Source organism: Mustela nigripes, chromosome 3, assembly GCF_022355385.1.
Source record: "Mustela nigripes isolate SB6536 chromosome 3, MUSNIG.SB6536, whole genome shotgun sequence".
NCBI classification, from domain to species: domain Eukaryota; kingdom Metazoa; phylum Chordata; class Mammalia; order Carnivora; family Mustelidae; genus Mustela; species Mustela nigripes.
In genome coordinates, this window is record NC_081559.1 from 175,075,829 (window position 1) to 175,097,763 (window position 21,935).

Consider the following 21,935-nt stretch of genomic DNA (forward strand, 5'->3'; position numbering starts at 1 on the left):
GGCTACTAAAGATGGCGAAAGTTCCCACCACAAGACCTGAGCTCGGATAGGAGAACAAAGGCCCAAGCAGGAATCTGAGACCCCCGCCCCGGGCTCCTGTGGACCAATGGGATCCCGATGAGCGGCGGGATATCCAAATAAGGGAAACTTGCCAAAAGACCCCTGAGCTTTCCCCAAAACCCCTTAAAAGCCCCCTCCTCCCTGCCTTGGGAGTGACTTCTGCCACTCTGCTTTCCAGAGTGACGGAACCTCGCCCAAGGGTGCCCACCTCCTCCCGGCGCAACTTTCCTGGCTCCCCTTCTCCTGAGCCCTGAAACTTCCCCGGAGAGTGTTTTTAATAAATCTTGCCTTGCACCCACTTTGCCTGGTGTTGTGTTTATCTCGCCGGAAAAAACTTTACACCTACCAAGGAAATTAAGTTCATAATTTAAAGATTGCAAAAAAGAAATCAATTCCAGAAGCTTTCACTGAAATATATGCCAAATATTCCAGAAGTCTTAAAAGTCAATGAAATATCTTCTAGGAAGTAGAAGACAACTCTTCCCAATTCATTTTGTGAAGCTAATATTCTCATGATAACAAAACCAAAGATAATAAAAATATTACTAATGAAAATATACGCAAAAACTCTAAACAAAATGTCAGCAAAAAGAATTTAGCAATATATAAAAAGAATTATAGACCATGACCAATTAGAGTTTATTCCAAGATATGACTGTTTCAATATTTGAAAAGCAATCAATACCATACACTATATACACTCACTAAAACAGAAAAATCACATGATCATATCAATTGATGCAGAAAAAGCATTTGATAAAATTCAACATTGGATCATGACAAAAACTCTCAGAAAAATAGGATTGGGGGAAACTCCTCAATCTGATAATGTGCATCTACAAAAAAACTGACAACTAACATCATACTTAATAGTAAAATTCTGAATATTCTCCCCCTAAGATAAAGAACAAGCTAAGAATGTCTGTTCCCAATGTTTTTTTTCTACATACTGCTGTAAGTTTTAAGCAATATAAGACAGGAAAAGAAAAGAAATGCATGGTAATCAGAAGAGAACAATATAAAGCTGCCCCTGCTTATAAATGGCATAATTATCTACATAGAAAATCCCCAAAAAGGGGGAGGAGTCAAGATGGCGGAGAAGTAGCAGGCTGAGACTACTTCAGCCAGCAGGAGATCAGCTAGATAGCTTATCTAAAGATTGCAAACACCTGCAAACAGCAATTCTGGAAACAGAAAAACAACCACTTTCTGAAAGGTAGGACTGGCAGAGAAGTGAATCCAAAGCGACGGGAAGATAGACCCCAGGGGGAGGGGCTGGCTCCCAGCAAGCGGCGGAGCAATGGAGCACAAAATCAGGACTTTAAAAGTCTGTTCCACTGAGGGACATCGCTCCAGAGGCTAAACCGGGGCAAAGCCCATGCGGGGTCAGCGTGGCCTCAGGTCCCGCAGGGTCACAGAAGGATCGGGGGTGTCTGTGTGTCGCAGAGCTTGCGGGTATTGGAATGGGAAAGCCGGCTACAGAGACAGAGCCGACAGTAAGCTCCCAGCTAGGGGTTACCTTGAACTGGTCGCAGGCTCGGTGAGCTCAGAGCGCGGCCGCAGGTCAGGCAGATGGGAGTTACTGGGCACTGTTCTCTGAGGGTGCACTGAGGAGTGGGGCCCCAGGCTCTCGGCTCCTCCGGGTCAGAGACCAGGAGGCCGCCATTTGTATTCCTGTTCTCCGGAACTCTACAGAAAGCGCTCAGGGAACAAAAGCTCCTGATAGCAAACCTGAGTGGATTACTCAGCCCCTGGTAAGGGCAGTGCAATTCCGCCTGGCGCAAAGACACTTGAGAATCACAACACCAGGCCCCTCCCCCAGAAGATCAACAAGAAACCCAGCCAAGACCAAGTTCACCTACCAAGGAGTGCGGTTTCAATACCAAGGAGAGCAGCAGAATTCCAGAGGAGGAGAAAGCAAAGCACGGAACTCATGGCTTTCTCCCTGGGATTTTTTTAGTCTTGCAGTTAATTTAATTTTTTTCTTTTTCATTTTTTTTTCTCTTCTTCTGCTAAAATTTTTTTTCAACTTTTACACTTTTCTTTTTTAACGTTTTTTAACTAGTTTATCTAATATATATATGTATATTTTCTTTTTTATATTTTCCTTTATTTGTTTTCTTTTTTTAATTCCTTTCTTTTTTTTCTTTCTTTCTTTTTGAACCTCTTTTTACTCCCCTTTCTCCCCCCTCACGATTTGGGATCTCTTCTGATTTGGTTAGAGCATATTTTCCTGGGGTTGTTGCCACCCTTTTAGTATTTTACTTGCTTCTTCATTTACTCTTATCTGGACAAAATGACAAGGCGGAAAAATTCAACACAAAAAAAAGAACAGGAGGCAGTACCGAAGGCTAGGGACCTAATCAATACAGACATTGGTAATATGTCAGATCTAGAGTTCGGAATGACAATTCTCAAGGTTCTAGCCGGGCTCGAAAAAGGCATGGAAGATATTAGAGAAACCCTCTCGGGAGATATAAAAGCCCTTTCTGGAGAAATAAAAAAACTAAAATCTAACCAAGTTGAAATCAAAAAAGCTATTAATGAGGTGCAATCAAAAATGGAGGCTCTCACTGCTAGGATAAATGAGGCAGAAGAAAGAATTAGTGATATAGAAGACCAAATGATAGAGAATAAAGAAGCTGAGCAAAAGAGGGACAAACAGCTACTGGACCACGAGGGGAGAATTCGAGAGATAAGTGACACCATAAGACGAAACAACATTAGGGACGCCTGCGTGGCTCATTTGGTTAAGTAGCTGCCTTCGGCTCAGGTCATGATCCCAGTGTCCTGGGATCAAGTCCCACATTGGGCTCCTTGCTTGGCAGGGAGGCTGCTTCTCCCTCTGCCTCTGTCTGCCTCTCTGTCTGCCTGTGCTTGCTTGCTCTCTCTCCCTCTATCCCTGACAAATAAACAAATAAAATCTTAAAAAAAAAAAAAAGACAAAACAACATTAGAATAATTGGGATTCCAGAAGAAGAAAGAGAGAGGGGAGCAGAAGGTATACTGGAGAGAATTATTGGGGAGAATTTCCCTAATATAGCAAAGGGAACGAGCATCAAAATTCAGGAGGTTCAGAGAATGCCCCTCAAAATCAATAATAATAGGCCCACACCCCATCACCTAATAGTAAAATTTACAAGTCCTCAAAATCAATAAGAATAGGCCCACACCCCGTCACCTAATAGTAAAATTTACAAGTCTCAGCGACAAAGAGAAAATCCTGAAAGCAGCCCGGGAAAAGAAGTCTGTAACATACAATGGTAAAAATATTAGATTTGCAGCTGACTTATCCACAGAGACCTGGCAGGCCAGAAAGAGCTGGCATGATATTTTCAGAGCACTAAACGAGAAAAACATGCAGCCAAGAATACTATATCCAGCTAGGCTATCATTGAAAATAGAAGGAGAGATTAAAAGCTTCCAGGACAAACAAAAACTGAAAGAATTTGCAAACACCAAACCAGCTCTACAGGAAATACTGAAAGGGGTCCTCTAAGCAAAGAGAGAGCCTACAAGTATTAGATCAGTAAGGAACAGAGACAATATACAGTAACAGTCACCTTACAGGCAATACAATGGCACTAAATTCATATCTCTCAATAGTTACCCTGAATGTGAATGGGCTAAATGCCCCAATCAAAAGACACAGGGTATCAGAATGGATAAAAAAAACAAAACCCATCTATATGTTGCCTCCAAGAAACTCATTTTAAGCCTGAAGACACCTCCAGATTTAAAGTGAGGGGGTGGAAAAGAATTTACCATGCTAATGGACATCAGAAGAAAGCAGGAGTGGCAATCCTTATATCAGATCAATTAGATTTTAAGCCAAAGACTATAATAAGAGATGAGGAAAGACACTATATCATACTCAAAGGGTCTGTCCAACAAGAAGATCTAACAACTTTAAATATCTATGCCCCCATCGTGGGAGCAGCCAACTATATAAACCAATTAATAACAAATTCAAAGAAACACATCAATAATAATACAATAATAGTAGGGGACTTTAACACTCCCCTCACTGAAATGGACAGATCATCCAAGCAAAAGATCAAAAAGGAAATAAAGGCCTTAAACAACACATTGGACCAGATGGACATCACAGATATATTCAGAACATTTCATCCCAAAGCAACAGAATACACATTCTTCTCTAGTGCACATGGAACAGTCTCCAGAATAGATCACATCCTCGGTCCTAAATCAGGACTCAACTGGTATCAAAAGATTGGGATCATTCCCTGCATATTTTCAGACCACTCAACTGGTATCAAAAGATTGGGATCATTCCCTGCATATTTTCAGACCACAATGCTCTGAAGCTAGAACTCAACCACAAGAGGAAGTTTGGAAAGAACCCAAATACATGGAGACTAAACAGCATCCTTCTAAAGAATGAATGGGTCAACCGGGAAATTAAAGAAGAATTGAAAAAAATCATGGAAACAAATGATAATGAAAATACAACGGTTCAAAATCTGTGGGACACAACAAAGGCAGTCCTGAGAGGAAAATATATAGCGGTACAAGCCTTTATCAAGAAACAAGAAAGGTCTCAGGTACACAACGTAACCCTACACCTAAAGGAGCTGGAGAAAGAACAAGAAAGAAACCCTAAGCCCAGCAGGAGAAGAGAAATCATAAAGATCAGAGCAGAAATCAATGAAATAGAAACCAAAAAAACAATAGAGCAAATCAACGAAACTAGGAGCTGGTTCTTTGAAAGAATTAATAAAATTGATAAGCACCTGACCAGACTTATCAAAAAGAAAAGAGAAAGGATCCAAATAAATAAAATCATGAATGAAAGAGGAGAGATCACAACTAACACCAAAGAAATAAAAACTATTATAAGAACATACTATGAGCAACTCTACGCCAATAAATTTGACAATCTGGAAGAAATGGATGCATTCCTAGAAACATATAAACTACCACAACTGAACCTGGAAGAAATAGAAAACCTGAACAGACCCATAACCAGTAAGGAGATTGAAACAGTCATTAAAAATCTCCAAACAAACAAAAGCCCAGGCCCAGACGGCTTCCCGGGGGAATTCTACCCAACATTTAAAGAAGAACTAATTCCTATTCTCCTCAAACTGTTCCAAAAAATAGAAATGGAAGGAAAACTTCCAAACTCATTTTATGAGGCCAGCATCACCTTGACCCCAAAACGAGACAAGGATCCCATCAAAAAAAAGAGCTATAGACCAATATCCTTGATGAATACAGATGCGAAAATTCTCACCAAAATACTAGCCAATAGGATTCAACAGTACATTAAAAGGATTATTCACCACTACCAAGTGGGATTTATTCCAGGGCTGCAAGGTTGGTTCAACATCCGCATATCAGTCAATGTGATACAACACATCAATAAAAGAAAGAACAAGAACCATATGATACTCTCAATAGATGCTGAAAAAGCATTTAACAAAGTACAGCATCCCTTCCTGATCAAAACTCTTCAAAGTGTAGGGATAGAGGGCACATACCTCAATATCATCAAAGCCATCTATGAAAAACCCAAATATCATTCTCAATGGAGAAAAACTAAAAGCTTTTCCGCTAAGGTCAGGAACACGGCAAGGATGCCCATTATCACCACTGCTATTCAACATAGTACTAGAAGTCCTAGCCTCAGCAATCAGACAACAAAAGGAAATTAAAGGCATCCAAATCAGCAAAGAAGAAGTCAAATTATCACTCTTCGCAGATGATATGATACTATATGTGGAAAACCCAAAAGACTCCACTCCAAAACTGCTAGAACGTGCACAGGAATTCAGTAAAGTGTCAGGATATAAAATCAATGCACAGAAATCAGTTGCATTTCTCTACACCAACAACAAGACAGAAGAAAGAAATTAAGGAGTCAATCCCATTTACAATTGCACCCAAAACCATAAGATACCTAGGAATAAACCTAACCAAAGAGGCACAGAATCTATACTCAGAAAACTATAAAGTACTCATGAAAGAAATTGAGGAAGACACAAAGAAATGGAATAATGTTCCATGCTCCTGGATTGGAAAAATAAATATTGTGAAAATGTCTATGCTACCTAAAGGAATCTACACATTTAATGCAATTCCTATCAAAGTACCATCCATCTTTTTCAAAGAAGTGGAACAAATAATTCTAAAATTTATATGGAACCAGAAAAGACCTTGAATAGCCAAAGGGATATTGAAAAAGAAAGCCAATGTTGGTGGCATCACAATTCCGGACTTCAAGCTCTATTACAAAGCTGTCATCATCAAGACAGCATGGTACTGGCACAAAAACAGACACATAGATCAATGGAACAGAATAGAGAGCCCAGAAATAGACCCTCAACTCTATGGTCAACTCATCTTCGACAAAGCAGGAAAGAATGTCCAATGGAAAAAAGACAGCCTCTTCAATAAATGGTGCTGGGAAAATTGGACAGCCACATGCAGAAAAATGAAATTGGACCATTTCCTTACACCACACACGAAAATAGACTCAAAATGGATGAAGGACCTCAATGTGCGAAAGGGATCCATCAAAATCCTTGAGGAGAACACAGGCAGCAACCTCCTCGACCTCAGCCGCAGCAACATCTTCCTAGGAACATCGCCAAAGGCAAGGGAAGCAAGGGCAAAAATGAACTATTGGGATTTCATCAAAATCAAAAGCTTTTGCACAGCAAAGCAAACAGTTAACAAAATCAAAAGACAACTGACAGAATGGGAGAAGATATTTGCAAACGACATATCAGATAAAGGACTAGTGTCCAGAATCTATAAAGAACTTAGCAAACTCAACACCCAAAGAACAAATAATCCAATCAAGAAATGGGCAGAGGACATGAACAGACATTTCTGCAAAGAAGACATCCAGATGGCCAACAGACACATGAAAAAGTGCTCCATATCTCTCGGCATCAGGGAAATACAAATCACAACCACAATGAGATATCACTTCACACCAGTCAGAATGGCTAAAATCAACAAGTCAGGAAATGACAGATGCTGGCGAGGATGCGGAGAAAGGGGAACCCTCCTACACTGTTGGTGGGAATGCAAGCTCGTGCAACCACTCTGGAAAACAGCATGGAGGTTCCTCAAAATGTTGAAAATAGAATTGCCCTATGACCCAGCAATTGCACTACTGGGTATTTATCCTAAAGATACAAACGTAGTGATCCAAAGGGGCACATGCATCTGAGTGTTTATAGCAGCAATGTCCACAATAGCCAAACTATGGAAAGAACCTAGATGTCCATCAACAGATGAATGGATCAAGAAGATGTGGTGTATATATACACAATGGAATACTATGCAGCCATCAAAAGAAATGAAATCTTGCCATCTGCGACAACATGGATGGAACTAGAGCGTGTCATGCTTAGCGAAATAAGTCAAGCAGAGAAAGAAAACGATCATATGATCTCCCTGATATGAGGAAGTGGTGATGCAACATGGGGGCTTAAGTGGGTAGGAGAAGAATCAATGAAACAAGATGGGATTGGGAGGGAGACAAACCATAAGTCACTCTTAATCTCACAAAACAAACTGAGGGTTGCTGGGGGTAGGGGGTTTGGGAGAAGGGGGGTGGGGTTATGGACATTGGGGAGGGTATGTGCTTTGGTGAGTGCTGTGAAGTGTGTAAACCTGGCGATTCACAGACCTGTACCCCTGAGGATAAAAATACATGTTTATAAAAAATAAAAAATTAAAATAAAAAAAAGAAAATCCCCAAAAATTTATTGATGAAAACTCAGGTAAACTAATAAACAGCTTCAGCAAGGTAGCAAGAAAACAAGATATACATAAAAATATTCATTATATTTTTATATACTAGCCACAAAAACATGAAAACTGAAAATAAAAATATAATAATACTTATAATCACTCAAAAAATAAATTCTTAGTCATAAATCTAACCAAGTATGTTTAGGACTTACATGCTAAAATGATAAAATGCTAATGAAATAAACCAAGGAAGATCTAAGTAAATGGAGATACAATATTCATGCATTAGAAGACAACCCAGTAAAGATGTAATTCTCCCTAGAAGATAAATAGATTTAATATAACCCCACCCAATATCCCAGCATATTGTAGACATGGACAAGATTATTTTAAAATTTATATGGAAAAGCAGAGAAATTAGAATTGTTAATTTTTTTAAAAAAATAAGATAGTGTAATGAGACCATTTACCCACTATCAAGACCAATTATTTAGATAGAATAATCAAGCCTTTAACATCATCACTGGGATACATATAGTAGTGGAACAGAATACAGAACTCAGAAATAGACCCATACAAGAAGCTTTATATAGAAAATAGAGAAGCCAGAAATAGGCCCATATAATAGGCCCAAGTGATTTCTGACAAACGTATAAAAGCAACTTACTAAGGAAAACTCTTTCAGCAAATGGTGTTGGAAGAATTAAATATCCATAGGCAAAAAAGAAAGAAAGAAAGAAAAGAAAAAGAAACTCAACAGTTAATAAACATCCAATTAGAAAATGAGCAAGACATGAAGAAACATTTTACTAAAGATAATACACAGATGTCATATAGTTATACAGCATATGAAATGACATTTGACATCATGGCACATTAGAGAAGTGATCATTAAAACAACAATGATATATCACTACATACTTATTAGAATGGCTAAAATAAAAAATAGTGAGAACACCAGATGCTGGGAAAGATGAGGAGAAACTGGATCACTTATATGTTGCTGGCAAAAATGTAAAATGACACATCACTTTGGAAAATAATTTGAAAGTTTCTGAAATAATAAACATGCAACTACCATATGACAGCAGTAACACTCTAGCATTTATCCCAGAAATTATTTATGTTCACTCAAAATTCTACACAAATGGGGGTGTCTGGGTGGCTCAGTGGGTTAAGGCCTCTGCCTTCAGCTCAGGTCATGATCCCAGGGTTCTGGGATGGAGCCCAGCATCAGGCTCTCTGCTCAGCAGAGAGCCTGCTTCCCCTCCTCTCTCTCTCTGCCTGCTTGTGATCTCTGTCTGCCAAAATAAATAAATAAAATCTTAAAAAATTCTACAGAAATGTTTATATCATATTCTATTCACACTAGCCCCAAACTGGGGGCAATCCAGATACCCTTCAATGGAGAAATAGTTAAGCAAATTCTAATACATTCATATCATGGAATACCACTCAGCAACAAAAGACAGTAAAATATTTACAGCTACCTGGATGAATCTCTGGAGAATTATACCCAATGAAAAAAGCCAATGCCAAAAGGTAATATTCTCTATGATTTCATTTATATATCTTTCTTGAAATGACAACATTATAGAAATGATGAGTAGATTCATGGTCACCAGGAAGTGACAAGTAAGTCCACTGGGAGGGATGCAGGTGTTGCTGTAAAAGGGCAACATGAGGGATCCTGGTGGTGATGGAAATGTTCTTATCTTGGCTGCTGAGGTCAATATCTTGGTTGTAATTTGGTACTACAATGCTGTGAGGTATTACCTTTGAGAGAACTATGTAAAGAATACTTGGAATTTTCTGTTTTATTTCTTATAAGATTTGAATATATAATTATTTCAAAATTTAAAAGTTTAATTAAAAAATCACCCACACATCTCTCAAGTAAAGGAAACAGAAGTACAAACAAATAAATGTATTATAAATATGTGCAATAGTTGACACAGAGATGAAGTTCCTTGCACGAACAGTACGGTCACCATGGGAGTTACCATAGCCTTCATGAAGGAGCTGAAATTTGGGCTCCATCTAGAAAGATGGGAGTAGTTTAGCAGCTTTCCTTTAATCCTTGCAATTTTATGGGACAGATGTTATAACACCTCCTTTTGAGAGGTTTGGAAATATTAAATCAATAGGTCAATGTGACACAGTTAGTTCTCAATTGTAAGTTTATTCTCTTCCCACTTTTCCCATAAGGTTTAATTTTCAAAATATAACATAATAGGAACAAAATGCCAGATAAGCAATAAATTACAAAATATTATTTTTTTAAAAGGGCATTCATTTTTCAAGCATAGTTAATTACTGATAATATTCCTGATACAGGTTAGGCATGCGGATACGTGCTAATCATAAGACAAATTCATATGCCTCAGAAAGGAAAAAGGGAACCATTCAGTATCCACCATGATTTAGAGCCAATGGTTCTCAAACCATTTCCTGGCTGCATGCTATTCCTTGCACAAGAAACTCCCATTTGTAACATTTCTTAATGTGTGTAGCAACTTGGAATGAGAAAGAGTAAAGAAGTCAAATTCAGGATCATGTAAGGAAAGTGGAAGCATATATGTAGTTTATAGAAAGTTCTCCAAATAATTTAGAGAGTCCTCTCAAAAAGGAATTATGACCTCTCCCACAGAATTTAAAGCACTACATAGACCATTTCACATTCTTCCTAACAATTTTATTAGTCTATTGACGGATTTCTCAACTTCGGCCCTACAGACACTTTGGGCCACATAATTCATTATGGGGGGCTGCCCTACACATTATATTTTGGCAGCATCTCCAGTATCTCTGTACGAGATGACATCCCCACCCTGAATTGGGACAATCAAAATACCTTCAGGCATTACCAAATGTCCCCTGGGGGTTGTGAAATTGCTCCCTTTGAGAACCACTTGTCTAGTAGTGTTATTGTCATTTTGTCAATAAGAACTGATGTTTTGAGTTCAGTAGGCTGCCAAAATTATACACTGATTAACTGGTAGAACCAGGACTAGAACATAGGTCTCCTTGATTCTAAAGGAATCCAAATGTTTTCTACTACACCTAGCTTCTATAAAGAGCTCACATCCTTACAAAGAGTTTGTAGAAAGAGCCATAACTCAGCATTACAGAATAAGGTGACTGGGGCTCTTAACTAAGGAGAGATTAGAAGGCTATAAGAACCAAAAGGATGAAACAACTAGTTCTGCCTGAAGTAGACAAGGAAGAGTAAGTATGTTCATTTTCTGATATTGCAGAACAAAATTAGCAGCTAAAAACACAAATTTATTATCTCACATATTCTTGGGTCAGGAGTCTGGGTACAGGTTAGCTAGGACCTACGGGTTTCATGAGGCTGAAATCAAGGTGTTTTCTAGAGCTATCATTTCATGTGTGACTCAGGACCCTCCTAAAAGGTCACTGATTGTTGATAAAATTCATTTCCTCATGATTCTCTAACCAAAGTCCTTATTTTCTTGCAGGCTATCAGCCAGGGACCATTGTTAACTCCTAGAGGCCACTCTCAGGTCCTTGTCACATGGCAACTCATCTCAAAAGGTGATGACCTACTTCTTCAAAGACAGTTGGAGATTCTGCTGCTGTTTTTTCATCTCTTTTAGGGGCTCACCTGGTTTGTTCAGTACCACCCAGGATGTTTCTCTTCTGATCAACTCATAACCAACTGACTAATTGACTTTATTATGTCTGTAAAACCCCTTTTCCCATATAATACAGCATAATTATGAAAAAGATATCCTATGTTTGCCCATCACATCCACATTCAAGGGGAGGGGATGAAAGGGCATGGGTTAATGGGGGGCCTATCTTAGAATTCTGCCTACCACAATAATGCATAAATAGGTTTTCTTCCTGGCCAGCCCAGACAGTGCCCTACTTGGTATCTGCCCTGTCATCATATGTTAGGTTACCTCCACAAACACCTCCCAGTCCCCTAAAGTGATGGCTCCATCTTGCTTCCCTTATTTTCACATAATGTTGCCTCTTAGATCCTGGACAAAATTATTGCATACTTGAATCTTCCTTTGAAAACTTGGCTCTCCTCTAAATATTTCCTCTAACCCTTAGGCATGTAACAATTCCTATGTATTCTGAGCCCTGACATTGAAACAAATAGTCATAATATTAGGCAATTTTGCATGAGTCATGTTAATTCACAACTGATCTTATGTAATGATAACCTAATAAAGTATGTCTTAACCCAGTTTTTTAAGTAAGAAAATTTAGGATCAGGGTGACTAAGCAGGTTTCTTCCCACAGCTTTTTTTCAAGGATATGACAGAGTCACAAATTCATGTGACTCCAAGTTCATACTCCTTCCAGTGTAAACTTTCATTTTATGGAGGGCAGCAGAAGAGCACTGACTGAGAAATTTATAATTATTTTGCCCTGTTACCAAATAGAATCTCAACTATTCAGCACTTCTCATCTCAATTGTCATAACCATCTAAATAACTCCTGTTTTGACTCTTTTTATAACTGATACTTTTATTAAAATCTCATCTTCTCAACCTTTTAGAATTTGGGGAGGCAGGAAGCCTGTCCCTTTGAAGTCTCTTTGATGCTTATTGAGCCTTGCCTAAGGACAGCACTTGAAAATTATGTGTATACATGACTAATGAATTCTCTTATCACCCAACTAAGTACCACAATTCAGAAAAAAATCTGTAAACTGGGAAGAGGAAAGAAACGTGTGCACAAAACATTCTTTCCACTCTGCCTTCTTTCCCTGCACTTCTTTCCAAAATTGGCTTGTTCTCTACAAGAAGCCGTACATCAGTTCTGCTCCATTTCCACTACCCGCAGATGAGAGATGGAACTTCATGCTCTAATATCTCTTAATAACATTTCATTAAATCACAATAATCCAGGTTCCCAGTGGCATTTCTATAAGAAACCTTTCCTATGCCCAACACAGACTCAGATATATAGACAAGCCTATATCAGGGTCTGGTGTTTAATTATAGGGAAAGGGAGCAGAAGATTTAAGATCATATATTGATTTAACAGATATTCTTTGAACAGTGAATATGTGCCACTCTGCTAGGTACTAGAGTTATTCCCTGCTCTGAGGAGTTTACAGTCAGCAGGTGATGTGGATGAGGAAATACAAATTGGACTTCACATGAGGAATCCTGTGCAGAAACTGGTTCAGGAAAGAAAGTAGCTTAAAGATTTCATCATGGCTAAAGAATGGAAGAGGGGAGTAGGCCAAGTCTGTGTCAGGAAGGAAATTAGGGAGACTACAGTGACTAGCAAGCAAGACATGAGGACAAAGCAGTGCTAGATACGTGAGAGCAACTTTAGAAGTAAGTAGTCTTGGTCATCAATTACATACAGAAATGAAGATAAGAGAAGGAAATGAATTAAGAATGACACAACGGCCCTGGCACAGTCCCCCGAGTAGATGTTGGTGCCATTATCTGAGTTGTGGAAACCAAGAGAAGAGCAGATTTAGGATCTCTGAAGTTCAATGTTGAACATGTTGCATTTCAAGGGCTGATTCTGAGTCACTTCTACCAGGTAACCCAAGATGATGGTGGTAACAGTACACAAGTCTTTCTTTTTCCTTGTCAGGTGTTCCAGGACAGACTTTAAAACGAGGGTGCTATCTCCACAACTACCAAGGCCCATTTGCCTAATTGTTTATTATGACTTCATGTTAAATGTACTTGGGTTCAAAAGACCTTACCTTTCAATCAAAATGTGAAATCAAAGCATTGCATAAGTTAAGTGTGTCGGTCTGCACAGATGTTGTACCCCACATCAAAGGCATTTTGCACTTGCCATAGGGGATGGCTTCATGATCTTGGAAGTAAATTTGAAGTGTATGGGCTCCCTGAGACCACAGGGTTGACTGAATATGACTTGAATTATGGTAATGCATTACATTCACCATGGGGGAAACCGAGTGCAAATTGTTGAATTTGAGGATTTTTAACAAAAGAAAGAAGAGACCTATAATCAAAATTATTAGATGGCAAAGTAGACCATTTTCAAATCCTCAAATAACAAATGATAAATAGACAGATAATTGAAAAATGATAGATAGATAGAGACATATAAATAGGTATATAGATATATACAAGTCTACAAAAATGTTGACTCGGACCCTAACATTTTTTACTAGCTTTCCTCATATTTGTCAGTATTGGTCCCACTTCTTTATCATATCCATACTCTCCTACTGGAATAACAGTTGTGAAAAATGATTTGAACACTATAATGCACTGAATCAAACTAAGTTTACCTATAACATCAACACAAAACCATAACTACTTATTGGTAGATTAAATAATTTTTTTTTAAAGTCTTATTTCTTCTAAACATAGTATTAAGTTAACCAGGTACAATGTTTAACTTTGCTTTTCTTTCTGGAATAGTTTTTGGGAGCTGAGAAATGCATTGAAACAACAAGTGAACAATGCCATCCAGTCATGAAAATGACCAAAAAGATCCCATTGTCTACACAGAAATTAGATCCATTCCGCTAACCATCTTGTCAGAACTATTTGGATATTTACACGATTTCTTTGTATGGAATAACCCTGTAAATATTTCTGTTCTCTGATGAAATTATAGTTTCAAACCCTGCATAACGTTTTTAATAACAGATATATTTATGCAGATTATACCATGTGATAGGCACCATTGCAAGCATTTTATGCATTATCTTGTTTAATCCCTACAACAATTGTATAGTAGATATTACTTACATTTCCTAGATGGGGAAACCTAGGAACACAGAGGCTGAGTCTGAGGTCACACAGCTAGCAAAAAAGAAAGCTACAAATCAGGCCCACGTTTGCCTAACCCCAAAAGCTTGCTCTCAACGAATTATTACCACCTTGTTTTGTGAGTCTCTGGGATAGATGGGCAATTCTAAAAATATATAAATTTGCTTATTGTGTGTTTGTGTGTATGAGTATATAGATCTAATTCACAGTAACAGTGAGTATGAAAGTTTTAAAAAATGATATATATTAAATATTTTAATATTTTAAAATCTGATATTAAGTAAATGATATTTTAATAAAATAAAGATGAAATAGATCTATATTTTCCTTCAGATTGAGAGGATTCTACAGTTTAATCTGTTAAAAACTTTAAAAATGCTACCTTTAAAAAGGTTAATTCACTATACACGCACCACCCACTACTACAGTCAATTCAAACGTACAAAAGTTGAAAATGTGAAAATACTAAACCCACTCTATCAGCTTTAACCTCTAACTTGACCCTAAGAGTATGAATTTTACAAGATACCTATCATAGCAAAGACTAAATAATAATAACAATGATATCAGTTGTTCTTTAGAGTATATAGATATATGAAGATAAATATATTTTAAAACTTTCCCCTTATTATCATTTCTAATCTTTATGAAGCCTTAATAAAAAAGGTATTATCTCCATTTTAAAGATAAGAAAAGTTAGGCTCAGTACAATTATGTAGGTTGCATAAGGTTACTCAGCCAATAAAAAATGACCTTAGCATTTGAAGGTAGAGATTTCTGATTGTGTGGACTTGTTCTCACAAAATCCAATGCCATAGCATGGCCCCCCAAAAACATTTTATAAAGGTCAGGCACTTCCCTGAGATGTTGTTGAAAATCCTAGGTAGCTGAAAGTCAGTTTTATGCCTTCCATGTGTTAGCAACACTATAAAAGTTAAATTCATCGACATCTGTAATATAAGAACTAATGGGATCAGTACTCTTTGAAAATTATGCTTTTTTTCCAAATGTCACCTTATGTTCCACACATATTTTCAAAAATGAATGCTCAGTTTTTAAAGAGGGACTAAAGAAAATTGACAATGTAATTTTACCCAGGTACAAAAAAAAATACATTCTCTTGCCTTATGGGTTACTCTACCAGTCAGGCCGTGATAATAATTTACTATTCTGGAATACAGTTATTCTTCCAATTTTGACATAACTGCCATGTTATTTCACTCACATAATCCTCTGTCTATCCCAGTAGTCAGGGGCCATTTTTCATGCAGTTCATTTGCATCAGAAATTATAGGTTTTGATACCACTGCCATAGCCTGTGTTTTAACTTTGAAATATATTGTAGCTAAACCTCTAATGTGGCTAATCTAGTTCATGATTCAATATGACTGCAGTCATGGTTCTCTGAAAGGGCTGCCACTGACAAAAATACCGCCCCTGGGCTTAAGCTGGAGGACTCCAAGGGCTCAGCTCCCCCAGCTCAGGTTGAAAGATTTCCCTTAGTAAACAGTTGTCTGAGGCTCTTCCTATCCTGGTCACTGGTCACCAATATATTCTATGACCCTGGCACTGTTGAGCCTCCTCTTTATGTCTCTTTCTCTCTCCCTTTCTCTTTTAACTGACCATAAATCAAAAAGGCACAGCATGGTTTTCTTAATTTATTTCTCCTTTCTACCATTCAGACTCTCACAGATGTGAAGAGCTCTTTTCCTGGGCTCAGAGCAAAGGAAGCATTGACAGCCCTCTCACCACTAGCTCCATGGCAGGGCTGGGGCTTTCCTCTGGTGCTCACACAGCACATCTCAGTCATCCAAGAGGAAGGGTATAAGCAGAAACTGACCAAGGTGGGAAGAGTTGCAGGCTGATAAGTTGGAAGGAACTTGAAATCACTGGTCTACTGCTCATTTTCCAGAGTCACCAAGAGCTGACCTGAGCTACTAAAGGTTACCCAACGTGTTCCCAACTAGTTAATTCATGAGTTCCTTCATGCACCAAACACCCAAGCATCCACTGTGTCCTAAACCCTGTATAAGATGCTGGGGATCTTGCGATGAGTGAGACATGATCTGCCTCGGAGAGAACACAATCTGGTGGGAAAGTTAGACTTGTAAACAAAGTGCCATCAAGAGGCACTGTAGCCATACAACCTGACTGGTCCAGAAAAATCCCAGTTTCTCCCTGTTGTTCTGGTTTCATTGCCAGTAGCAACCCCTTTCAGTCTCGAAAGTGTCTCTGTTTGGATACTGATGATAAATTAAACAAGCCCTTCAGCTGTAGGCGGTAAGAGAGAAAAATGTGAACTGATGGCACAAAGGAGAAGATAACTGCTTCTAACTTTCATTCTCTAATAAACCTTTGCATGATGTTGTTCCATGGAGGGAGCGATCCAGTCAGTGTCAAGGAGTCTTTTTGTTGTCTTTGAGAACAAAGGAGGAAAGCATTGTTAAATAGACTTCAGAGGACAGAGGTTTCTGAACTGGTGGGCCTAATCTGGTACTTGGACTTGGCTGTTGTTCATCGTCACACAACCAGTTTGCAACAGAGCCAGGCAATAAATCTAGCATTATTGACTCCCTCTTCAGTGCTCTTGCTATTATGTACAATGCAAATGAATACCCAGGATGTGAATTTGTGACTAAATGGACCTCACTAATAAGACTCCATGCAGCCTCTATTGGCTGCCTCTCACTCACCTGCTTTGCTGCCTGCTTCTGTCAGTCTTACCAACATTCCTCACTAACCATGACATAAAACACAAATACACAGAGATAACCCATTTTAACAGAACCTGACACTGTCCCTACAAAAGTTATGTCATAAAAAATCCTATTGGCAACCCACTATGATACATAATAATAATTATAAAAGAGCTATCATTTTCTAAGGACATTTTGGGTCCTATTATTTTATCCTGCAAGATAATACTATCCTCATAATTATTCTGCAAGGTAACACTATCATGCCATTTCACAAATAAGAAATTTTATTTTCTGGGAACAGTCTGGGAACTATATGACTTGTCATGCAAGTGATGAATGGCAGAACCAGAGCTAAAACACAGGTCTGTCAAGTCTTAATGCGCCACGTTTTCCACAATCATATACCATCTATCCTGCTTCATTCCATTCTTCAAGGGAAAAAAAATTGTTAAAAGATCCTGAAAAACAATCATAGTAAGGCTCAGTAGGTATTAGTAATTAATTGAGATGTTTATAGAGAAACAGAAGCATGAGACACAGACCCACTATCAAGAGTTGAAAGCCCTTGGGGTACCTGGCTAGCTCAGTAAGTTAAGCATCTGTCTCCAGCTCAGGTCATGATCCCAGGGTCCTGGGATTGAGCTCTGCATCAGGCTCCCAGCTCAGTGGGGAGTCTGCTTGTCCCTCTCCCTTTGCCCCTCCCCCTGCCCCCTCATGCACTCTCACTCCCTCTCCCTCACTCTCTCAAATTAATAAATAAAATCTTAAAAAAAAAAAAAAAAAAGATTCATAGGCTCTTTGGGGAAATAAAGCACACACACATGTGCATCCATTCACACATGCACAAAAGTACTAACAACATGGAACAGAAGGTGTGAGTGCAACAGAGCAGATTATAAGCACTACGAGACTCCAAGGCAGAGGAGACCGACATGGTGGTCAAGGAGAGCCACCAAGAAGAGGCAGGGTTTGAATCACAAATGAAAATGAGGAAGGTTCCAGGTAGCCAAAATCTGAGGTAGAATACTCCTTCCCAGGGTTTGCCATGGTCAAATCCAGGAGGAGTGATTAGAGAGGGACAGTGCACAGAATGGAAATGATGAAGTACTCGAGGTGTTACCGAACAATGGTTAGGAGTAGTGAGGGTTGCAAATCACTCACCTCGTGGATCTCAAGTTCCTCATATGGGAAATGGGAACCGGAATACACACGCCTGCCTTACAAGGTGGTCAGAAGAACTGAAGGAGCTGATGGACAAGAATCACCTCAGCATAGTAGTTACACACGGCATTCACCTGACAAACTGTAGCTCTTATTATTACCTTATGAATGTAATAGCCATCTCACTGACTTCCAGTGTCTCACTGGTGCTATAGGTAAAATGATAATAATCTTGAGGAGGACACTTTTGTCAAGAAATACCCAGCAGCTCTTACAAACTCTCCAGCCTTCCAGGAACAAAAAGTCACTGCTGTGTGCCACCAGATAACGACACCTCAGACTTGGCAGCAGCTGGGTTGCAGCCTCAGTTATTCACTCCAACGTGCAGACCCAACATCATTTTCTCAGTGTACCATGACATAAAAACAGGTAGAGAAGCACTGCGTGAAGGACCAAAACAAGGCGACAAAGCTTTATGCAAGGCTGGTATGTGCTTAATTGCACACGTAGGTCTCCATTAATTATCCATAATTTTAAGGGGGGAAATACGGATTTATTAAAGCACTAACTTCTTGTCAGACATACTTAATGCTATCTTTTTTCACTCCTCAGAGCATTCACAGAAATACTGTAAGCAGCATCCCATGGATACGCTTCTGTCTGAAATCCCCAAGATGCATTTCCATTTGATTTGAGAAAATTACAGCCCATAACTACTCTCCCTTTACATTTCTTGTTTTCTTCCTCTTCCTATTCTGTAAAGCAGAGCTTATTAACTCTGGCTACACATTAAAATTATCTGAATGGCTTTTTTAAAATTCTGGCATCTGGGTGCCACCCCAAATTTGTTATTATAATCTTTGGGAGTTTTGTGAAGGCATCAGTGTTTTCCAAAAGTCTGCTTTACCTCCCAGATGGCTCCAAGGTTGGGATCTCTGCAAAAGGATCCTACCACCTTCTAGGGTGTGCACAATCAATTCTTCCAATTTAAAACCACCTTCAAAGGTTGATTATTTGAGACTGGTCAGTACCTGCTTCAGACTCAAAGGAACACTCAAACAGAGATGCCACTTTGCAACATAAGGAGATGGCAGCCCCCATTAATTCTCCTGGGAATTTTTACATCTATATCTATTCCTCCGCCACCCTCAACTCACACACACAAACATCATTACCAAATGCAAGAGTATGCAGTACAGCCACAGTTTACATGCCTCTAAGTAGTAATGTCTTGATTTATAGTTTGCACAAATTGCAATAAATGGCATTTTCTGTTATGTGGGAGGCTAATAGATTGTTCTAGAGTGAATACAAATCCATAATTCATTCAAGGGCTATACTGATGCTTTAAACTAAGGCTCACAATTTAAGCAGTTAATCCATGGTAGTTTAATGCTGAGAATGGTTTTGGGGTGGTATTCAATTGGTAATCATCTATTATTTTAGTTGAAGCATAATTAACTTGACAGATACAAGAAGCAAGAGGAACGTTTTCAGAGACTTTTCTCCTTTCTACCTTCTTAAAGTCTTGCTACATCTCCACATTGCTCTCCAGGATGGCCATACCTTGTGCAGACAGGGAAGAAGAACTGTGGTTGTCTCAGGGACCAATGGCATTGTGTGGTTTCCAAAGCTCAGCAATGTTAGGGTTAGAGTTAGAGAGAATAGCCCAGAAACTTGAATCTGCCATACTCCAACAAATCATCAATTTATCAGAAGTGCAACAGAACTGAGGGAACAAAACTTAGGGTTGCTAGAGGAAGAAAATAAATCTTTCTTGGGTCATGGTTTCCCTCACTTACACAATCTCCTCTTTCTTTCTGTTCATCTTTTTTGACCTTCTATGTCACAGACAGATACCCTCTCTACTAGAAACTGTATCTGTTTTCTCACAGGCAGAGATGAAGTACAACCAAGTAGAAGTAGAATAAGTGCTTGGACAAGGATCCTGGAAGCAGTCTACATCCACTTGATGGATGTAAACTAAAATTAAGCCTTTTAAAAACAGACAATTACTACCATATAGCTTTAGAGAAAATTGGCCCTAGCAAATACCTGTGACTTCACTGGACTGAAAGTTTTTCAATGACAAGCTCTTCTAACTTTTCTCTTTAAGAAAGAACCAAACAGGTGATATTGGTTCAACTAACATTAAAAGAGTCCAGACCTTTACAAATTAGCATTATAGAAAAAACATAAGTCTACATTCAAGAATCCATAATACTCTAGATGTATTTTTCTCAGATTCCATACACAAGTGGAAAAATTAAGTTAAATCATTCACCTAAAGAGACATTAAATAGTGATAAAAGTGTTAATTCACCAAAAAGACATAACAATTCTAAATATGCATGCTTCTAACAACAGAGTTCCAAAATACATGAAGCAAAAACTGGCAGAACTAAAAGGAGAAACAGACAAGTCTATAGTTATATCTGGACACTTCAACACTCTTCTCTCTGTAGTAAATAGAACTAGCAGGAAGAAAATGAAAAAGGATAGCAACTGAACTATACCATCAACCATCTCAATCTAGCTGTATACAGAGCTCCACCCAAGAGTGGCAGATAATCTAACCAGAAATACCTTGGAAAAACAGACTTTTTTTCCAAGTGCACATGGAACATTTACCAAGATAGAAAATACCTGGTGTCAAAAACAAACCTTAACAAACTTAAGTGACCTGGGGTCATACAAAGTATGTCCTCATATCATAACTGAATTAAACTAGAAATTAATTATGGAACTACAACAAGAAAGTCTCTATGCACATGGAAATTAAAATTAAATTTCTAAGCAAAGCATAGGTCAAAAAGGAGACTAAAGGAATATTAGAAAATATTTTGAAGTGAGCAAAAATGAAAATACAATATAAAAAATTTGTGTGATATGTTTAAGGCACATTTAAAGAGAAATTTATAGCATTAAATCTTGTGTTAGAAAAAGAATAAAGATCACAAATAAATAATCTGAGATTCTACCTTAAAACAATGGAAAGCAAAGAAGAATGAAGGAATTAATAAAAACAACAGCATAGCAATGGAACTGAAAACAGAAAACCAATAGAGAAAATAAATGAAACCAAGAGCTGGCCATTTGAAAGATCAATAAGATTGGTAAATCTCTACCTGGACTGACTAAGAAAAAGAGAAAGAAGTCACAAATCACCAATATTAGGAAGAAACTAAAGGACTGCAATTATGTTAGAATCTTCCCACCATGCCTGAACTCCATAAACCGCTGCGCTAACTATGTGTCAAATTTGCTACAAGGAAGAATAGCTGTGTGGTAGATTTTGTTTTGGGTGGAAAGCCCCCAGAAGTATAAATGTGGAGCGAGACCTTACCTTACAGACCTAGATAAAGAGAAGTTGCATAGATTCCGGCACTGTCAAGAAAGTGGATCAAATATCCTCTTTTAAAAAAACTTCAAAGCTCTTAAAGAGGTAACTGCAAACTTCTAACAGTAAGTCATGACTATGTCTGAACCGGTTTATGATGTATTCCTTTGGGGGAAATTGAAGAATTAG